Source organism: Tamandua tetradactyla, chromosome 20 (assembly GCF_023851605.1).
Source record: "Tamandua tetradactyla isolate mTamTet1 chromosome 20, mTamTet1.pri, whole genome shotgun sequence".
NCBI lineage: Eukaryota > Metazoa > Chordata > Mammalia > Pilosa > Myrmecophagidae > Tamandua > Tamandua tetradactyla.
Genome location: NC_135346.1, coordinates 6,338,252 through 6,348,103, shown reverse-complemented (window position 1 = coordinate 6,348,103; position 9,852 = coordinate 6,338,252). Strand labels below are relative to the sequence as shown.

Below are 9,852 nucleotides of genomic sequence, written 5' to 3'. Positions count from 1 at the left end.
TCCCCCACTTACAAATGCCTATCAAATAGTACTCCTCGGCTTAAGATTTTCAAATTGCTTCACATTACATTTAGGATGAAATCCAACCTTTTTATTCTGGTTTACAAAGTCCAAATGGTATGGCCTACTTGTCAGATTTAATCTTATATGAGTACAATGCTTTGCCTACATAAGCAATAAAAGTTTCTCAAACAAACTAAATTTATTCTTAGCTGTGGCTTTTGTACTAGTTATTCTCCCTGAACAGAAAGTGCCTCTTCTAGCTCTTTGAATGACTTGTCCTTTCTTGCCATTCAATTCCTAATGCAAATTAACCTTTTTGGAGAGGATTTTCTTCAAAAAATAGTCACATTCACTCTTGATTACAGCACCCAACTTTAATTCTCTCTATAACACATATTTCACTATTTGATTCCTTTTCTCTTGGTTGGATGTTGGTTGAATGATCACTCTATTCATTATCTATATATGCACCCATCAGCCGGTCCAGCTGTCCATTTACCCTTCTGCTCATTTATCAGGTTCCCATCTACCCAGCCACCCACTCACCTACCCACTCAACCACCCAGCCACCCAGTCACCCACCCACTCAGCCACCCTTTCACTCATCCACCTACCCACCCACCATCCATCCAACTCTTCCCTGGGGCGTATGATTAATATTTCACAAAAGTGTGGCCTGCCATTTGGTGCTGTTGACCATGACCACCTGGCTGAGGGAGTTTGTCAGCTTTCTCCACTGTAGAGCTACTCTTTGTTCCCCTCTTTCGATATTGCACTCTTTGGAAGGAAAGTCTCTGTGTTCAGCTCACACGTAAGGAGAGGGGAGTTATAGTCTACCTTCTTGTGGGGCGGAGTATCTACGCCAACTGAAATTCTTCTGCATGGGATAGTATCTATTCTCCCCCTATTTATTCATTCAATCATTTGTTTGTATTAGTATGGGCTCATAGATAATCTATTTTATATTTAGGGTTATAATCCAACACTACTTTGGCCTACTACTAAAATTGTTCCAGCTTTGGTCATTGGGAATTCCATCAGTTGGCTTCTATGGCCCTGGGACATATCCCAGTCATTATGGGTTTTTTTGTTGTTATTTGCTTTGACGCATCCTTACTTTGTGGTACTCCAAGATGCTCCAAGCATCTCTTGTATAATTCCTGCCCTGGTCCTCCTAGAATCTGCCATTTCTCCAAGAAGCCCTGGTTTCTTTTATTAGAAAATGACAATAAAAATTCAGATTTAAGTTCCCATTTGTTCTAGTTTGCTAGCTGCTGGAATGCAACATACCAGAAATGGAATGGCTTTTAAAAAGGGAAATTTTAATAAGTTGCTAGTTCACAGTTCAAAGGCCAAGAAAATGTCCCAATTAAAGCAAGTCTATAGAAAACTTCAATCAAAGGCATCCATCCAGGGAAAGATACCTCGGTTCAAGAAGGCCAATGAAGTTCAGGGTTTCCCTCTCAAGTAGAAGGGCACATGGTGAACACAGAGTTTCTCTCTCATCTGGAAAGGCACATGGTGAACACGGTCAGGTTTCCTCTCTCATCCAGAAGGGCACATGTTGAGCATGGCATCATCTGCTAGCTTCTTCTCCTGGCTTCCTGTTTCATGAAGCTCCCCGGGAGGCATTTTCCTTCTTCATCTCCAAAGCGCTGGCTGATGGACTCTCTGCTTCATGGTGCTGCAGCATTCTCTGCTTTCTCCAAATCTCCTTCATTCTCCAAAACATTCCCTCTTTTATAGGACTCCAGAAACTTCTCAAGACCCACCCAAATGGGTGAAGACATGTTGTCACCTAATCCATCTTAATAACCACCCTTGATTAAATCACACCCCCAGGGAGGAGATCTAATTGCAGATTCAAACATATTGTATTGAATAGGGATTATTCTGCCTTTACAAAATGGGATTTAGATTAAAACATGGCTTTTCTAGGGGATATACATCCTTTCAAACCAGCACACCAGTCTAGGATTCTTTTTAAAGCCACAAACCAGCTAATGAACATGCTTTGCTTTAGTGCACTAATGTGCATTAGGAACATTAGCAGGAGAGCTCAGGCCTCGAGAGCAGCTATACCCTAAAGTACTCTTTCTTTCAAAGAATAGATGCCTAACCTGAAAAAATGCAAAGAATTTTCACTACAAACTAAGTACAACAAATCATCAGACTAGCTGGTCTTGTAAATCAACTAGACATAGTTACAGCAGGACTGCAGGAGGATCTCTGGAATAGCAGAGTCATTTTTCAGGGGTCCAGAAGGAGAACAGTGAGAGTGCCTTCGGCTTTGCTGCATTAGACACAGCTGGTCTACTCCTGAGATTCACCACGAGGCTCAATGGATACGCATGCCTGGCTGCTGCAAGATAACAATTCTTACACAATGATCATAGGTAATTATTTCTTCTCCATTTTTTTCTTTCAAGGATGCTTGTGACCAGCATAAAATCCCACTCCCTGAGTACCGCACAATGTGTAAAGTTCAGCAAGAAAGATCCATTCTCCAAGCAGGTATTACCCCGAATGGGACATTCCAGCATCATGTAGTCCCACGCATCACTAAGCCTCAACAGAGAATGTCCCCCAGCCAGTTATGTCTTTTTTTTTTTGAAGTTCAAAGCCTTAGTGGTTTCCCTGGGCAGAGCTGGCCCAACAATGCAGGAAAGGAGATCCTGGGCCATTCAAAGCACAGACTACATCTCTGAAACATGAGCAGAACTCTTTCTTGATAAATCTCTAATATTCCTTCAGAGAAAGGCAAGATATGTGTGGTTCCCATTCAGTATTAAAGAAATCCAGATATATCATACCTGACTCAAGTTAAAATCGGAAACTTCACTGAGGTTTTCTTTACAATTTAAGATGACTGCATTAAAAACCATTGCAACCATTTGTTGGGGAGTGCTGCATACAATATTTCTCCACGACGGATCAAGGCATTGGCCAAAAATGGCTTAAATATTGACGATAACTGCCAGAACTATGGTACTTCACTCACCAACTGCTGTGCAACACAAGTAAATGAGAGTTAGATAAAGAAAGCATTTGAACCTAATTGTAATGTAATTATGTTAAAACACTGAATGAAGCTGCATCTGAGCTATAGTTTTTTTTCTTATATATTTTTGTATTTTTTATTTTTATTTTTTCTCTATATTATCATTTTATTTCTTTTTCTGTTGTCTTGCTATTTCTTTTTCTAAATTGATGCATATGTACTAAGAAATGATGATCATACATCTATGTGATAATATTAAGAATTACTGATTGCATATGTAGAATGGAATGATTTCTAAATGTTGTGTTAGTTAATTTTTTTTAATTAATAAAAAAATGTTAAAAAAAGTGAGAACTCAAATATTCTTTGAGTTGTCAACAGACTTCAGAAAAAATTAAATGATTTTCCACAAAAAGAAAAAAAAGAAAGCATTTGATCTTTAGAAGATCAGTGAGGGGGGGATTTCACTCTCAGTGTTTCCATGCTGTTCTCTTGCAACTCTGTCAGTGAAAGAAAGTGTTTGTACAGAAAATATAAAGATTTGGACTTCCTGATTTCCATGCCAAGATTGTTCTCAAGCTGAATCTCTGCTCACCCTTTTTTTTGACAATATTAATTTTTCTGTATCTGAAACAGTCTATATCTTTCAATTGCTTGTTTGTTGTTTGAGGATTTTTTTTACAGCTGTCGGTAGGCAAATGGGACTCAATTTGCCTTTGGTTTGTCTTTCATTCAGATCTTATTACATATATATGGGCAGCATTAACGTAAGCTATTTACCTAAACTTCCTGAGACTCAGTTTCCTCCTCTGGTGAATGTGTAAATAATATTTATATCCTGGTGCTGTAGTGATGATTACATGAGGGATTAAGTCCTCTCAAGTTGAGGGGAACAAAGCCATCTTAACATTTTACCCCAATTTTCCTGAATCATATCCTCTGCAGACATTACTGCAAAATCTCATGAAACTCTCCCTGCTTCTTCACAATTTCCTCCAGATATTCCTGGAAGTTCCTATATGCTTACACACGTGCTCAGGCATGGGTCTCGGGTCTCATGAAGTTTTGAGTAAAACAGTTCCTTCAGCTTCTGCCTTCAGCTCTTACCATGGTCTTCAGACTGGAAATAAGACATCTTTTCCACTCTGTGACCCTCCTTTCCTCCTCCCTTCCCATCTGCCTTCCTGCTTAGGGTCATAACCTTTCTGCCTCCTACTGTTATGCAAATCAACTCATTAAACAGACTCAGGAATCACCAGAACTTCCAGTCCTTAGGCACCTCCAGGCCCTGAATTCCAGGCTGGACTTAGTTGGTGTTCTGGTTTGAAAGGATTGACATGCCCTAGAAAAGCCATGTTTTGATGCTAATCCATCTTGTAAGAGCGATGGTTTCTTCTAATCCCTATTCAGCAGTATAGGGTGGAAACGTGATTAGGTTATCTCACCGAGATGTGACTCAATCAAGTGTGGGTATTAAACTTGATTAGACCGAGACGTGTCTATGGGTCGTGATTAGTTTACCAGAATCCTATAAAAGAAGAAGTATTTTGGAGAAAGCTTCAGAGTGGAGGAGAGCCATGAGGCCGAGAGAACCACAGAGTTCACCAGCCAAGCAAGCTTTGGAGATGAAGGGAGAGGAAGCCACGAGATTCTGAGAGAGACAGAGTCCACCAGCCAAGCGACCTTTGGAGATGAAGGGAGAGGAAGCCACGAGATTCTGAGAGAGACAGAGTCCACCAGCCAGTGACCTTTGGAGATGAAGGAGAATGCCCCTGGGGGAGCTTCATGATGCAGGAAGCCTGAAGAGAAAGCCAGCAGATGTTACCCTGTTCGCCAAGTGCCTTCCCAGTGGAGAGAGAAACCCTGAACTTCATCGGCCTTTCTGAATCAAGGTATATTTCCCTGGATGCCTTAGATCCAGCATTTCTATAGACTTGTTTTTGGACATTTCCATAGCCTTAGAACTGTAAACTTGTAACTTATAAAATTCCCTTTTTAAAAGCCATTTGGTTTCTGGTATATTGCATTCTGGCAACTAGCAAAAAGAACAGTTGGGCACCTGGCAAACAAAGTCTCTCACATGCATTATCTAATTTTACCCTTACAAATATTTAGAAAATATTTACTAATAACTCCCTTTTTATGGAAGGAGAAACTTGGGCTCACAGACTAATAAAATTAATAAGTAATGGGGTGTGATAAGGTGACAGGAATTCATTATTCCTCTTTGCCTGCTATTCTACCCCTCAGAGTTCTCAGAGTTGAGTGACAAAACAAATCATTCAGGCTTTGACCTGAGCTGGATTTGGAGCTTGGAGAGGTGCTGGTTTGTTTGTTTATATGCTCTCTTCTTCCAAGTGTATCTAGTTAGGCTCCTTTGGCCCCTTCATCATATGCTTCCTTATCCCTTTTGTGTTCACTCAGGATTTGCTTCTTGACCCAGAGAGTCTTTATGGCTTCAGAAGCAGTTATTATATAAAGAAAATAATTCTAAGCTATTAGAATTATTATTATATAGTACTATTAAAATATTATTATATAGTACTATTAAAATAATACCAATACTATACTTAGTCCTAAGAACTAAGTTTGAGACCTAGCTGAATAACTTTTTTTAATTCTCAAATTTAAAAAATTTCATTAGAAAAAAATCTATAGGTAGAAATACAGCCCAGTCAATCATTTCAAACATGCATTCAAAACCTTAAAACATTATAAGAATTTAAGAGTGTATTCTTTTCTTAACTGGATGTGCTTTATATATGTTTTACTTATGCATACTCAATGAATTAGGATTACACAATGACTTTTTAGTACATGGTCCAGAAATTGAACCCAAGTTTCCCACATGGAAGGTGAACATTCTACCACCAAACCACCTGTGAATCCTACATAATGGTTTCTTTTTTTCTATACTGTATGGTGGGGGTCATTCTTTTTCCATGTGACTAACCCGTTATTGCAGCACCATTTGCTGAATTTTTTTTTTTTTTGGCGGGGGTACGACGTGCATGTGCCAGGAATCAAACCTGGGTCTCCAGCATGGCAGGCAAGGATTCTACCACTGACCTACCCTTGCAACCCCCTAGACAATAATTTTTAAAATGCTTGATCCATAGTAACAAATATGATCAAGCAAATTAGAATAATCTGTTTAGGAATGTGGAATAAAATAGAATTTGGCCCAACCAGATTTGTGAAACCCAATTCTAAAGGCAAGGTTACAACTCTATTGCTTTCTAACAGTTAGAAGTCAATCCATTTTACTGAGCTTCAGTCTTCATCTGAAAAAGGGATAATCCTATTTACCTCAAGTATTGCTGTGCAGGTAAAATGAGATAATGGTTGTGAAAGAACTCTGTCAATTAGCCAGTATAAAACCTACGCATAAGATTCCTATTACTCATAGCATCCTGCACTGACTGAATGTATCACTTAGCGTTTGCTTCATAAAAAACCACTACAAAGCTTGGTGGCTTAAAATAGCAGTTTATTAGTTTATGATTCTCTGGTTCCGCAGCTGGGTCTGAGCACAGCTGGCTGGTTCTTCTGCTGTCTCATTTGCTGGGCTCACCCATGCTGCCGCTGTCGGCTGGAGGGGTGACTGCAGCTGTGGGGACGTGTTCCGTCTTGCGTGTACATGTGGCTGGGGTGTCGGGGAAGACGAGGCCATGTATCTCTAACCGACTAGCCTGCACCTCCAAGAGCCAGCACGCAAGAGCCCTTTTCAAACCCCAGTTTATTTTATGCTTGCTTTTCTCCCATTGACCAAAGCAAGTCCCGAGGCCAGTCCATTTTCCAGAGGTGAAGAATTAGATTCCACTTTTTCGTGGGAGGACCTGTAAAGAATCTCTGTTCATTTTCCCCCACCATCTACCGCTTTTTATCACTTCCTGGAAAGTTCTGGACAGGCGACTTCTGGATCTCTCAGTATTTGAAAGATGGTAGGGAATTTAGACATTGTTTCAAATTTGTTATTTTTTTTTTTTTAAGAGGGGTCTGGCTGTCAGAAGAAATGTGACACTGTATCCTGTGCCTGAAACAATACCTTTGCTCTAGGTGAAACCAGGGATTTCTCATTCTCTGCCCAAGCATCTTCACCGTGGGGCTAGGGGCATGCTCGTAGAGTCCATAGTCTTTGTAAAGCAAAGTTGAAAATCACATTTCTACTTCTACCGTTTGGTTTTCCTGGTGAGGAAATCTTATTCAGCTATGCTGAGTGCACAAAAGGATTTAGGCTGGGATTTCCCAAATCCAAGTCCTGACTTCTATTAACTTGAGAACTGCTTTGCTCCCTTATCTTTGCTCTGGGCTAATTAAACCCTGGACACCCATCATGCATTACTACCCGATCCTGCTACTGGTTCTTCTCAGATGCTTCATGTGGGGCAACTTGAGACCAGCGTCATGACATCAGACCGCTACACAAGGGCATCAATATTTTTTGGATTATCCACATTTCAAGTGCTCACAGCAGCCACATATGGCTTTGATTGGATGGTACAACTCTAGACCAAGCTCCTAGAGTTTGTCTGTCTTACTGTCTTGCTTTTTTTCCACCATCAGTTCCCACTGTCTTGTAGCATCTGGAATATTTACCCGGTGCTGGAGTGGAAGCACAGGACATAGAAGGAGCTCCACTGGTTTGGGAATCTGACAGCCTTGATTCACCCTCTGGTGCCACAATTCAGTAACTGTGTGACCTTGAGTAAGTTGCTGACCTTCTCTGAGCCTGTTTCTTCATTCTTCATTCACAGGGTTGCTGAGAATATTCAACTAGAAAATCAGGAAAACTAGTATTAAACTAGTGCCCTTGTCAAAGTGGGCACTGAATAAATATTATTTACACTCAATAAATATTATTTCCACTCTTTTCCTTTCCTCCTGCCTCTTAAAATTCACATAAGTACCTCTGTAAGAGGTAGGAGAGTCAGTGGGCCTCCATTTTAGAGATGCTAAAAATGTAGGTGAGGGTGATACAGCCTGCTTGGCCCCATGTATAGAATCAGGGGCAGAAATGAGACTAAACTGACGTCAAGAACATATCATCGTCATCGTCTTTATCACTGCTGTTGTTCTGACCGTCGTAATATATTGAGCACCTCACACGTGCTGGGTTTAAGGCTATGGTTCCTTTGCTACTTTTGCTTTCTGAGGCTTTACAACAATCCAACAGGACAGACACTATTATCCGTAAGTAACCCGCTCACGGTCCCTTGGAGATGCAACTTAACCTATACTAGAGCTCCTGTCTCAGGTTTAAAGCCTGCCCCAAAACTTCTGCAAGTTCCCATACATTACTTTATACTGATCTCTCCCATCATCTTCTCCCTGTGTGTAGAGTAGATGCTATTGGTGTGCAGTCAGATCCCCTGTATCACACCCATCCCCTAGTCACTGCGAGTATCGCTTGGCTCTTAGCTGAGCTCTTCCCTGGAAAATTGTCCTTGGCCAATGGCAGCTATTCTACCAGGAAATACCTGGGAGATTATGCCTCCCTTCGCTGTTCTCTTTAATCCAGGCAAGTCTGCAGTCACCGACTAACTGACACCGAGATCTGAAAGCCCGTTGTCTTGCAGTAAGGTGCGAGTCCAGTGCAGAGTTGGCTCCAGCCCCGCCAACCCCGTGGCCCTGTGGGAGTCCCAGGACTCTGTGGGAAGCGTTCGCACCAGGCTGACCTACAGTCCTCTGTCCCCCTAGATTTCAAGTGGATAAAATGTGCATGTATTTTACAGATAAGGAAACTGAGGCACAGAGAGGCTAATCAGCAATGTTGCACAGCAAACATGTGACTAGACAGGACCTAGACCCAGATATGGGTTGCGTCTGTGTCTGTGCCTCAAACCTATTGTATTATTTTTATTGTATTGTATAAATCTCAATAAATTACACTGCGATGGTACCTTACATGTAAAAACTCCGTTTACACACATACTTGTTCCTTAGAGCTTCCCAACAACCCCATGAAGTTGGTAGAGTTGTTGTGATCCCCTTTTACAGATGTCCAGGCAGAAGTTAAGAGAGGGGCAGTGACTTACCCAAGATCACACAGTCAGGACTCAAACTTGGGACATGTAATACATTATACATCCGCATTTAGGTGCAGCAGCTGGGGGACCTCTGGAGCAAGACTGCCTGGGCTCAGAGCTGGGACTAATCACTTTCTCATGAGTGACCTTGGACAAATCCACTCTGGGACAGTAGACTGGCAGGCTGTTTTTGTGGTTTAACCTGGCAGCTGCCCGTCATGAAACTGACCTCTAAAATCTATGGTGTCTTCTTAAACAGTAGGAAAAAAATCACATCCTTGTTCTTCACCTTTGGCAAATATGTGAGTGTACTTTTCCTGAGTAAATAATAGTTCTATTGTGTATTCACAGTTTCCATTTATGGGAGAGTCATGGTATAAATGAAGTCCCTCTCACAGGAATTCATGTTCATTCCCTTCCCTTCCCTTTCACATTTTGTTTAAGCTCTGGGATATTTCTCAGGATCTTTGGCAGGAGCAGCTAGGTAGTGTCATAGAGGCTGTCACATGCACACAAACACTGAAAAACTCAGTGAGTTTTGAACTTCCATCAAAGGGCTGGGACCAGGTGGCATCCAAAGTCACATGCAAGTGACACACAGTTAGTGTTCATGCAGGTCAGCTTAGGAGTGCAGCTGGCTGGCTCCTGCAAACATGTCCAGGGAACTCAGAAAACTGATAGGTGGAAAATCAATGTAATGGTTTCTGTCCAAGAAACTCATAACTGTATTCACATCATGAAACTCGAAATCATCCTTCAGAGCCCCTTTTATGAGGCAGGCCTGAAGCCAAACGTTTTTTACTCATCGGTGGATCTGGT

At 41.3% G+C, this 9,852-nt stretch overlaps 1 long non-coding RNA gene across 1 annotated transcript; it reads right to left on the bottom strand.

The window, feature by feature from the left end:
• Positions 1-6,477: 6,477 nt before the first annotated feature.
• Positions 6,478-9,234, bottom strand: LOC143664425 (uncharacterized). The gene is made up of 2 exons (XR_013166412.1): positions 9,043-9,234; positions 6,478-7,780 (listed from the first exon to the last, which is right to left on the bottom strand). It is a non-coding gene; the product is annotated as an uncharacterized LOC143664425 (long non-coding RNA).
• Between the last annotated feature and the right edge of the window lie 618 nt (positions 9,235-9,852).